A 12,368-nucleotide genomic window follows, 5' to 3' on the forward strand; every position below is an offset into this window, starting at 1 on the left:
AGTCGGAACACTAAATTAGCTGTATACAAGACAGTGTTCAAACCAGTTTTAACTTATGGATCTGAGAGCTGGGTCAGAAGTAAAACACTTGACCAAAGACTAGAGACCACAGATATGAGAGTCCTGAGAAAGATTATAGGCGTGAACAGATGGCATCAATGGCAATATCATATTAAAAATGCGAATATAAGGAAAGAACTTGACATTGTCAGCATCCAGGAATGCGTTAGCAGAGCTAATCTCAGGTGGTATGATCACTTAAACAGAATGGGCGAAGAAAGAATAGCAAAACAAGTGTTCTCTGCCAGGTTGGCAGCAAAACGAACCAGAGGAAGACCAAGATATAGGTGGATTGATACGGTACAAAGTGCCTTAGATGATAGAAATATAAGATCTGATAATGTTGGAGTCTTGACAAGTAACAGACTGATTTGGAGGAAAATTGTAGATAGGAAGTTAGTAATGATGTAATTTTTTTTCATGTAGTACTATCATATCCTGTACACCCCTTGAGGGTACATGGCAGGAATTTGATGATGATGACGATGAACAACTATCTATATATATATATATATATATATATATATATATCTGAAATTGTTTAATTAAGGTATTGGAGAAGTTGGTTAGGAATAAGATAGAATACAGTATTGGGTTGATACAGAATTCCCTGTGATGGGTTGTGAAATGCAATCTACTTACATTTCATGATAAGGTGATGAAAGGGAAACTCACTCAGTGATATTGTTTTGACTTTTATTCCTGGAATGTTTGTTGGTTATGGAGAGAGCCTGACCAAATGTAAATTCCAGAGTTTAGTGGATATGCAAAAAAAAAAGAGCTGATATGATAGACATTTAATTTTGTGAGCAGATTTTAGATTGATACTGTAGGGTATGCATTGAGTGGAAAGTGAAGAATGGGGAGGATGAGAAGTTGTGTAAATATGGTAAGAAGAGGGTAATGAGTAGATTTTTTACATGGAGAGTGGTAGTGGGTAAGTGAAATGTTTGGAATGATGGATGCACAAATTAATTTAAGGTTTAACGTGGCAGATATGTTGTTGCTTGATGAGTAAAGACCAATCACAATGAGTGTCTTAACTTTATGGAGGGTTCTATAATAATAATATTATCTAATACGTAGCCTAGCTCACCCATAGCACAGATAATAAATTTAGTTTAATCCTTTACTCAAGTGTAGGCAAACAAAATTTGCGCCTGAAGTAGTTCAGGACTGAGGCAACTCGTAGTAAAAGTGGACCAGGCTCTCATCACTCCTTGTCTCAGTATCTCCCATAATGCAAAGCACACAGATATGTATAATGCTATGCATTAAGGGAAAGGCCACTACCCAGACTGGTTTCGACCTTTATTGAGGTCTCGTCAGTGGGAGGCAGACCCAGAAGTGGTGATACTAAGGCAGAAGCAATGGAGAGGTCATATTTACTTATATGAGTTGCCAAAAAGTGTACCACCTTATTATTAATTTACTCTGGATTTAGAGAAAGATGTTGGAAGTTTATTTTCCACTTGGTTAGACTATAATAAATTTAGTTTAATCCTTTATCCAAGTGTAGGCAAACAAAGTTTGTACCTGAAGTAGTTCAGGACTGAGGAACATTGCTTCTGCCTTAGTATCACCACTTCTGGGTCTGTCTCCCACTGACGAGACCTTAATAAAGGTCAAAACCGGTCTGGATAGTGTCCTTTCCCTTAATGCATAGCATTATACATCTCCACAAGGAGATATGTTTTGCATTATGGGAGATACTGAGACAAGGAGCGATGAGAGCTTGGTCCACCTTTGCTATGAGTTACCTCAGTCCTGAACTACTTCAGGTGCAAACTTTGTTTGCCTACACTTGGGTAAAGGATTAAACTAAATTTATTATAGTCTAACCAAGTGGAAAATTAACTTCCAACATAGCACGGATATGCTATAGGTTTCCAGTCTTTCATGGTGGAATTGACATAAAACAGGTTTAGTAAGTAAAAGGAAAGAGAGAATTAGTCTAGAACACGGATTGAAGAAATGACAAATTTGTTTATGCAAAGATGCTAATTCTTGAGTTGCATAGAAGCCATCACTTAACATGAAAACATTAAATCATGCAAATTAGAAATGGTCATAAATGAAATCTGACCTAATGACATGATCCTGACATTGGCAATCTGACCTAATGACATGATCCTAACATCAAAAAAGACTGCTGGTTCAAATCCGATATAAATTATGGATGTTTGTAAAAGCCTGCTTTGGATAAGGTGGTATAGTAGCTTCTTGAATGCATAAGACTTGTCTTTAGGGAAGAGGGAAATAGCTGCTTAAATGAATATTTGTATAATGACATTATGAAGAACTACAGAAGAGAATGTTATGAAAGCAATATATGTATCAAACTGTACAACTCACTGATGATTGGAGGTATATCAAGTGTAAAGGAAAATTTAGAATGTGAAATTTCTTTTGCATTCCAGTTTTCCTTTATTTTATTTTAAGTTTGCTGGTGGCTGAGCTAGAGAATAGCATTTTCACTCTAACAGGCTGTCAGTTTAATTTCATTGTGGTCATGCATGTGTGTAAAATGTATTGTCCATTTTGAGGCTACTACCTTGCTTGTTGGAAGTCTGAAATTGCTTGAAATGTTCCATGTTTGGTTTTTAGATATTCAGATGATCTAAATATGACATGGGGAACCTGCAGTTTTCAGTCCATATGCAGCCTTTGCTTTGTTGCACTCTGTACTGTATTCTATCTTAACTAATGCTATTAATTAATAATCTAGCTCATGTAAGTTATATAAATATTAACTATAAAATTATTTTATATAAATATTAATTTGTCAGATGCAATCCATCAATTAAAAAAGATTCCTCACCTCTGATCTAAACCTAAGGATTAGATAATTTGGAATCTTTCCATGGTACTGATGTACCATAGGGTTATAACCTTTCGTGAGTGGCATGATTCACTTAAAATATTTGGACAAGATTTCAACTGTGTGCAAACATAGCTGAGCTAAGAAATAGCCACTTGCAAAATAATAACAGATAAATACCAGAACAACTTATGCCAGCATTCTTTGATGTGGTGGATAATGTGTCTGCTTTTCAGTTGAGCAGCTGTGGGTTCAAATTCCACTGTGGAATGGATGTTTGAGTGTCTTTATAGCCACAGACAGTTTTCTTTGCCCAGTGAGCCTACTACCCTTCTAAAGGGTGGTAGTCTCACACTGGGCAACATAATGGAACTCTGAAGTGACTTGAAAAAGTACAATGTTTAGTTTCTAGAGCAAGTTATGAATTATGTAATTAATTCATAACTATGTAATAATTATGTAATCCTCAGCTTAGATGTATAACCTTTTGTTGGTGGGTTCAAATTAAAAAAAAAGTAGCTATTGTATCTATGAGCTAAGACTTAATAATCTTTTGGAATTCTTATCTTCATACAAACAAATAAATACTATTGTTATATGTAGATGAATATTATCTCTAGTATCAAAACCATTGCAATAAAATTCTGTAACAGCAAATTCCAGTTAAAAAAAAAAGCTTATGAAAAAAAAAAGACTCATACTGGGGAGAGATATTAAATTACAGTAGCCTACTGTTTATCCAACCATCAAACCAATTCTCCTTCAGTTAACTGATCCATATATATGAGCCATCTGACTCTTCAGTTATCAGAACAGCAAATTGCCTTCCCACTGTGATCAGATAAATGGTAAATTACTGCAATTAAAAAAAAATATAGAGAGCGGATTCTCTAGCTTGTCCATGTTTTTCTAGTATATAAGAATATATGCTAGTAAATAAATGAAAAAAATGCAACTTCTAACTCACATCAGTTGCCAGTTACCTAGTAGAACTGATTTTAGATATCACAACTGGAAAAGTCTCTTCAGCTAAGCTGATCAACTGGGTTTATAGTCAGTAATCCCCAGTGAATTACTTTAGGCTATCTGTGGCCACTGGTAGAATTCAGAGGACCTTTAACCAACAGGAGAAAAGGTAGCCCTGAAGTATGTCAGGAAAATAGTGATAGAGCAACTTGGATTTGTTACATGTTTCCTTCTTCAGAAAGGGAAGGTAGGGATATCATTAATTCAGAACAAACATTTTTTTCATTTATGAGGAATAAATGAATTGCAAAGAAATTGTAAAAGAGGCAAACTAAAGTTAATAAGTTCATCCAAGTTTCCAAAGACTAGAAGTTCTGGAAGTTAGGAACTTCCAGTCTGGAATGTAATCATCCAACTCTTGAGAACTACAAAGCACAGGTAAGAAGAATGATTAGTGTAGTAAGTTCAGATTTAGGGAGTAAATTAGCCAAGCAGGTGAAAGAAAATCTCCAGGAGTTCTTTTCCTATATGGTGAGCAAAAGAAGAATGAGTATAGAAGGATAACTTGAATGAATGCAGATGGCAAGAAGGTTACATAAGCAGAAGATTGGTCACCTTGCAAGGGTGTATTATTCAGATAGAAATAATACAGTAACTCATGTGAGAATAGATGAGGATATTGCAAAATCTCAATTGAAAGTTTGTATTACTAAATATGGTTAATAGGCAGTAAAGAGGAAATCTGATAGAAACATATAAGGAGATTTTATAGGATAGATATAGAAGTTTTTCAATATATGACAGGAGAAGAGAGAACAGGGGCTCACCCATATAGTTAACAAGGATCTGAGGACTAGACTTTTTTCTTTGATGAGTGGTTAATGAAAAGAATGGATTACCAGAGGTGGTTGTGAGGGAGTCAGCAAATGAGTTTAAGATGAGGGGTGATAGTATTGTGGGAAACCCACAATAACCAGTAATTGTTTGTGTGGGCCTCTGGATTCCACAAGAGATGTCCAGATAATAATGAACTCTCATTTTCTACTAAACATTACCTTTCCCCATGAACAATTTGTAAATCACACTTTATTATCTAAATTAAGAAATTCTTTAGGAAAAATCATATACCAGAAGAAGCAGCTAGCACTGTTGTGAAAAGTAATTTCAGTAATTGAAATATCTGCAAGGATGGTGGAGCTAGCTCTCTGTTGGAAAGTGATGCAGAAACCCCTTTCAGGAAATGAGTATTCGGTTCATAGTGCAATTCCAAGTTTAACTTGTGTGATTTTAATTTTTACTTTAATTATTATTATTAATAACAAACCTCTTTGGAATCAACACTTATTATAAGAGGTTTCACTCCACCAGTAGCATATCCATTGTATGAAACCTCAAGTTCATTCTCTTAGACTAGCATTCACAACACATTTTGGTCATGCATTCCACTCATTTGCCACCCTCTCTCCATCTAAAAATCTCTGCCTTACTCCTTGTCAGTCACATCTTTACACATCTACTAGGGCTCAATTCTCATTCCCCTCCTCCTCTTTCACTTTGTACTCTGTTTATAATCTCTTCTATACTACCCTGATAAAATATCGCAAACTTAAACATCTCTATCTTTTCACCCCTCTTCTGCCTGTTGACTAAGTTTTGCAATTTTTTCCCCTCAACCTTTCCCCATAACCAGTTGCAGAAGCATCATACCACCTTAGTCACTAATCTCTCCAGAGTTGTCTCAGATCTCAGTTCAGAAATCAGGGGACCAAATTTCCATACAGTAGTCTGATGTTGATCATGGCTTTGTACACAGCATTCAACCGTCTCTTTATTTCTGCTTTTTCAGTATTCTTTTTAACATAGCTGTAATGTTAAAAAGAATACTTTTTAATCCCTCAGAACTTCATCTGCCTGAATTTTGTATCATCAGCAAACAACTGAATGTCCTCTGTCAATCCCAAAGAAGTGTCATTAACAAATAATTTTAACAGTAATGGTCCAAGGACAGAAACCTTAGTCATTCCACTTATACTGGGTTGTTTTTATTCCAAGAAGCAAAATCACTTCTTTGAGAACCTGGGTATTATCAAAAGTAAGATTAAGCAGATGACATTCTTTTGATTTTTTTGGGGGGGGGGGGGTGAAAAATGAGATATGATTGAGCTTTAGACACCAGTTGGATGTTTTACTTGTTATTGTTTCTCCATTTGAGAATAATCCTGTGATCTTTTTTGTTTATGCAATGATCTTCTTTATCCACCATGAATAGGGTTTGCAGTGAGCTAATGAAAATCTGGTATATTTTTAATTAAACTGGTATTGGTAATTTCACTGCTCTTGAAAAGCAGGAACTATTCCACCATCCATTCACAGACATAACTGAACTTACAGTACTAACTACTCTCTTCTTCCACTGCAAGCATGCTTCATTCCTCAGTATCACAAGAAGTGGATAAAGTAAAGAATTGGAGTGAATCATTAAATATGGGTATAGAAATTTAGGAAACACAATTCAAGTTCAACAGCCTAACTACAATGGTAACACTGACTAGTATAAAGGCTCTATATAAGGTAGTAGTTTGTCTGCATTTGGAATTATGTGTCTGCACAATAATATGCACTGATTTCAAAGTGATGGTGAAGAGATTGTGGTAGTTGTCCACTCTTTATGAGTAGAGGCTGATTGAATATAGATTGCAAAGAGCTTGCTCCTTTGGAGATGCGAAAGGAATGATTTCAGCGAGCAGACAAGGTATGTTTAGATGAGGCTGCATATCTACATTTCTTTTCTTTTCTTTTTTTTTTTTTTTTTGTTAAGGTATTCATGAAAATTGCACAAGGAAGAAGCATTAGATTGGAAGCAGTTTTTTGATTTCATGGATTGTATTTCAATGTTAGAATGGCATATAATACCTGGATGGGAACTTCTTCTAGTCATTTCAGTTGAAGCTGAATTAACTGGTATGAACAGTGGTGATAAGGCTTTACCTCTACAAAACAATCTAAATTATGATCATCCCATTTAGTGCTGTTACAGTGCGAAGTAATATGAAGCTGAGAATTGCTATGGAATATGTAGTTTGTGAGAAGGGAAATGTAGCGTAATATGTTCTGATTTACTTATGGGAGAGGAAGTGCCAGCGGTATATGGAACAATCTAACTGGATGTGTTGTTGTTTAGGAAGAGATGAAACAAGCAGAAAGCATACTGTTTGGATGAGATCATTGCCAGGTTAATTACATCCTCACCTAATAGTTGAGTTAGTGAACACGGAGAAAGTGAGCCAATTAAATTATGCATATTAAAGTTCCCATTTTACTTTGCATTGTTAGGCTCACTGGCCTGTCACAGTCAAATAGCTTAGCTTCTTTGAAACATTTTAATGCTCTGATAGGGTACATTAAAATTACTGAAAAAAAATGATTTATCTCTTTAGGAAGATGGAATACAAAAAAATGTCAGTATGTGAGGAATGAAAAAAAAAATGAAGTAGAAGAAAATCAAAAAAGAACAATTTCACATAGTCTTCAAGATGTGATATAAGTAGGAAAAGAAAGAACCATGGGGAGATTGGACAGGTTAAGAGAAGTGGTTAGTCATCCTGATAAAACTCAACAGTCCTTTGAGGTTTTGTCAGGAAGAGTAAGTTTTGAAGATTGAAATCAAATGTTTTGGGAGAATTTTATTTTTTCTGTGTTTATTGAAGAGAATGACAAAACATTTCTTGTTGAAATATGCTAAGCCCTATTAAGCATGTCCTCCACTATGTGAATTCCTTCTAAGCCACATGGCAGTCAGGCAGGGCTATCGCCAGATTAGATCGCGCACTGAGGCAAACAATTAAATATCGCCACTGATGGGTTATAAGATGACAAAAATATAAGAAAATCTCCAATTGCTATTTTGCTTTTATTACAACAGAAACATTAATGCAAAACGGTTACTTAATAATATTAATTAAATGTTTGCTCTATGGGGATATTGCACAATAAAACTGTTTATAAGCTCTTCTAAATTTAAATCATAAGCTATGTCTGCCTCTATCAATATAGTTGCTAGACCAACCAATCTTTCTTGGGTCATTGCTGTTCGCAAATAATTTTTAATCAGTTTAAGCTTGGAAAAACTTCTTTCCATACTTGCTGCGCTAAAGGAATTATTAGCGTAGGGATGGCACCTATTGCAATATGGCTGAATGAGGCGCCCTTATTAAGCAGTGCCGTGAGGCAGGCTGCCTCTATGCTACACCCTGTCGACGATACTGCAGTCAAGTTATTTGCCAACCGACTCGGATATCTGTTGATGTACATCAGCAGATATGGCTGCCAGTTTGAAACCATTAGGTTTCAAACTGGCAGCCAACTTGGAGAACAGTTCAGATGCACTTTCAGATGAGCATGTTGGGTTTCCTTATAGTGCCTATCATAACTTCATAGGGCATCATTCACACTCCATGATGTAAGGAAGGAGATGGAAGTGAAAAAAACAGTGAGGCTTCTGATCTAGGATTCAGATATGGTCCAATCCACTTCAGGTCTCTTATAAGCAAGATAGCAATGAAAGATGATAATAGTCCCTACTTAGTAGATCTAGGATGGCATGGCTGCAAACTGATTTTGTAATGCTGATTTTATTATTTTTTTATGTGAACCACATTTAGCTCTGTAGATGGACCAAAAGTAATCTGAAAACCCTGTTCTAGAGACCTAACTTAGAATGTTTTTTTTTTCAGTAACCTCAGGCTTCCTAAGAGGTTGGTGGTCTCACACCAAGTACAGAAAATTGTTTGCCACCTAAAGACTCACATCCACCATAGTGGATTTAAATTTGCTGATTATTATGAAATGCCACCAGCTGTTTTATCTACTGCTATTCCTTCCTATGCATTCTTTGCTAAGACTCCAGAAAATAGAAACTGACAAGTCATTGTTGGAGAAAGATAATGTATTAGCTGATAGCTGGATGGTTGGAATTATGGCCACAACATTAAGGCTAAGGACAGTTTATTATGTCCTAGAACAAAAAACTTAATTTCCAGGCTGCTTTGCATTTTTACAGGATGAAAAGCCTGAGTTTCTGTAAGGAAAACCCTTCCACTTCTGCACAAGACTAGCTAATTCTAGTTTTACCTATCAGATGGAACCATCCAATGGAAATATGAGGTTAGCTCTGTCTTTTGATGATATTACAGAAGGTCTGAATGTATAACAAGGTTTTCTAAAAAGTATTCTGATTGGATATTTCAAGATTTAAGCATGCACAGTGTAGAGACTTCATAGCTGAGTGAATAGCAGCATTGCTTTTTGGTTGAAAAGACCTGAGTTTGAATTCCATCTATGATGTATAAAACCTTCATAAGGACTTTTATCTGAAGCTGACTTAGTTTATCTCATCTAGTTGGTAGGTTTTCCTCCTAAAAAAAATTTGGGTGTTTTTTCATCTCACAAGGCAGACAGGCTGGCTAGATGGTATTACATACATGCAATTTCCAGATATAACAGACTATGTGGATAAGATTAACTGCCCTATCAGAGCATTAATTGTATTTCTATGAAGCAAAGTTGCTTGACCATGATAGGCCATTGAACCTAACACATAAGGGAAAGATCACTGAGTGCTGTATTTTTTCCAGTCTGCACTTTGTACAAAATTTTGCTTTAAAATTGACAAAACAGCTAGTGAAAATGGCATATGGAGATGCATGCTACCTGAGTCTTTTGACTGATTCTTTCACTTTTATGAGAAAGAATCTTAGTCAGAACTGATCTATACTTTGTAAAAACATAACGAAATGATGGAACTGTGGTAAAGTTGCAGTGTAATTCAAAATGAACAAGGCTTAACTGTATGTAAAATAGCAAAAATGTTGAATTTTCATAGCCTCTTGTTTGTCAACATCTGAACATGAAGTTTGTGTCTGTTCTGTTAACAGATAAACAATTTTTTTTTTGGTCAGAAGTAGGATAATAACAAGTATAACATCCTTCGTATTGGTTTGATTTGGCTGTGATTTTTTTTTTTTTTCAAAATTTTTTTGAAGTGTCACTGATTTGGATAAGTCGAAGCCCTTAAATAAAATTCAATGAAAGCACTTTTGTTCATCCTGAAAACAGAATTTGATAAATGTTACTAATGGCAGCAGAAACAATAGTCATCTTGTAAGTTTTATTATTTGTGCAATTGTATCAATCTGAGATACTTATGAATGAATATCATAGATGGTCAGGAGTTGCAGCATGGGTCTTTATTGAGAAAAAAAGCAGAACATGATCAAAAAAATTAACCAATGCATCAGTTAACTGGAGTTTTTATCTGTGGAAAACATTCATTTCATTACCGTGATTTTATTGGGAGCTTTTGGATTAAATTTTAAACAGTCAGTCATATGAAAAGTACCAATAAGGTAGGTATTTTTCCAAACACAAGGACTATAGCACTTTTACTGATACATAATTGTGCTTTATTCATGAATACAAGGGTAAACTGAAGTCTTTATTGACATTTTATTTGTACATAACACTGAACACTAAATATTCAGTGTTATGAACATTTCTCAATATACAAATGAAAGAAATGTTTAATGTGTTCTTTTGTAATTTTTATGGAATATGAAAATGTTTCACTTTGCAGTTATAGCATTCAAAATAAAAACAGTGACATAAAATTTTTGTAGTCCTTTGAATGTCACACCAAGACATTTCTTGTTGATGGCTTCTGTATTAGGCAAGACAAGGCTGTTAAGTCAGATGATAAATTGGTGAAGCAGTTCATCATGTATAGAATGATGGCAGCAATGTGGAAACTTCTAGTCAGCTCAGAACCACTGTGGATGTTGCCATTTAATGCAACAAGTATGTGAAAATTAAGCACACTGTTGATGATATTCACATATTGCATGATATATATCCATGCTTGCATTAGGTAGAACATGGGGGAAGGGATTACTGATGGCTGTATGGGTAGGAGAACATGGGATGTTATTACACCCAACATGGTGTCACCACCTACTGGAAAAAATTTATTTAAAAAACACACTGATTCCTCTTTCATTTGTGTAGTCTGAACAATACATATGAATACAAAGATTCATAACAATACCTTATGCGAATTAAAAAAATGTTAGTCAGGATTGAACTTTCAGTTCACCTTCTTAATAAGCTATACTTGTTGCAGAAGTTCAGATTTGATATTGCTAGCCCATTTTACAAGCAGTTTTCTATGAGCATGCATATGAAGTAGTTTCTTAAAAGTTTTGTATGTCTCATAGGCTAAATTCCATATTTAATCATGGATCATTTGCAATGAAGCATAATCCTTCCAATCATATCTGGCATTTCTTTTAAATATTCCAATCATATGTTTGCTGCCAAAACAACTGGGAAGATGTTATGCTTCTTTGACCTTGCCGCCACCACAGCTGGGAAGATCTAGATTGATAAACAGAAAAGAAACAGAACTTACTCTAATATCTTCCTTCTGCATTCATGAGACCTGTTTAATAGTATAATAATTGATGAATGAATACACAGTCTCCTTTTGATGAAATATTATGAACAGAATCCAATCATGAAGAAAGATAATTTAATACATGATTCTGTATGCTTGCATCCTATATTTCGCCATAATTTTTATTAGAATAATACTTAGTTATGCACTGCATTGCATTTATCATCATCGTCAGCCATTGTCAGTCCACTACTGGATGAAAGCCTTTCCAAGATTACTCCAAAACTGTCTGTCCATGGCTCTCCTTTCCCATGTTACTCCTTCACATCTGATGATATCATCAATCCACTGTGATTTTGGCCAGTATCATGGTTGTTTTCCTCTCATGGAACCAATCCAGTACTTCTTTTGTCTATCGTTGATCATATCTTCAAGTAATATGCCCAGCCCCATTTCCATTTCAGATGTTTCACGTCATACTTTGGTTTGATTTCTTATCCGCGTATTCCTGTTGTGATCCAGTCTTGTGATACCAAGCATACTTCTTTCCATACTAACTTTTTTTTTTTTTTTTTTTAGAATTCTTAGAATATTGTGGTCTCTAGTTTTTGATCAACTGTTTTATTTCTAATCCAACTCTCAGATCATAGGGTAAAATTGATTTGAAGACTATCTAACATACTGTTGATGATTTAGTGGTTTGGCTAATTTCTCTTTTATTCCATATAAGTTTATTCAAGCTCCTCACCATTAATTTGACTTGTTCCATATTTAATTTGCATTTTACTAAAATGTATGCCTAAAATAGCTGAAATGCTTTTTGCTTTTTTATTGATTCTTCACTGAATATGGGTTGATGTTTGCATGCCTAATTTCATAGTTTTTTTTTATTTATTTCTAATTTTCATAACAAATTTTTTATCGCAGCTATTTAGTTAAATTTTTTTTTTTTTTTTTAAACTTTCTTGAGTCTCTTCAGGATTCCAGTAAGGAGATTAGTGAACTGACACTGGGGTGATGAAATTCATCTGTCATCTAAAATGAAAGTAATAAAAGACTTATTATTATTATTAT

General features: G+C 34.8%; 1 protein-coding gene across 2 annotated transcripts in view; it reads left to right on the forward strand.

The window, feature by feature from the left end:
• sd (TEA domain transcription factor 1 homolog scalloped) overlaps positions 1-12,368 on the forward strand; it is a 336,647-nt gene that overhangs the window by 95,328 nt on the left and 228,951 nt on the right. The gene's annotated exons all lie outside the window — the stretch shown is intronic.

The sequence above is a fragment of the Typopeltis vanoorti genome, chromosome 18 (genome assembly GCF_054136105.1).
Source record: "Typopeltis vanoorti isolate ZY-2024b chromosome 18, IOZ_Tvanoo_1.0, whole genome shotgun sequence".
NCBI classification, from domain to species: domain Eukaryota; kingdom Metazoa; phylum Arthropoda; class Arachnida; order Uropygi; family Thelyphonidae; genus Typopeltis; species Typopeltis vanoorti.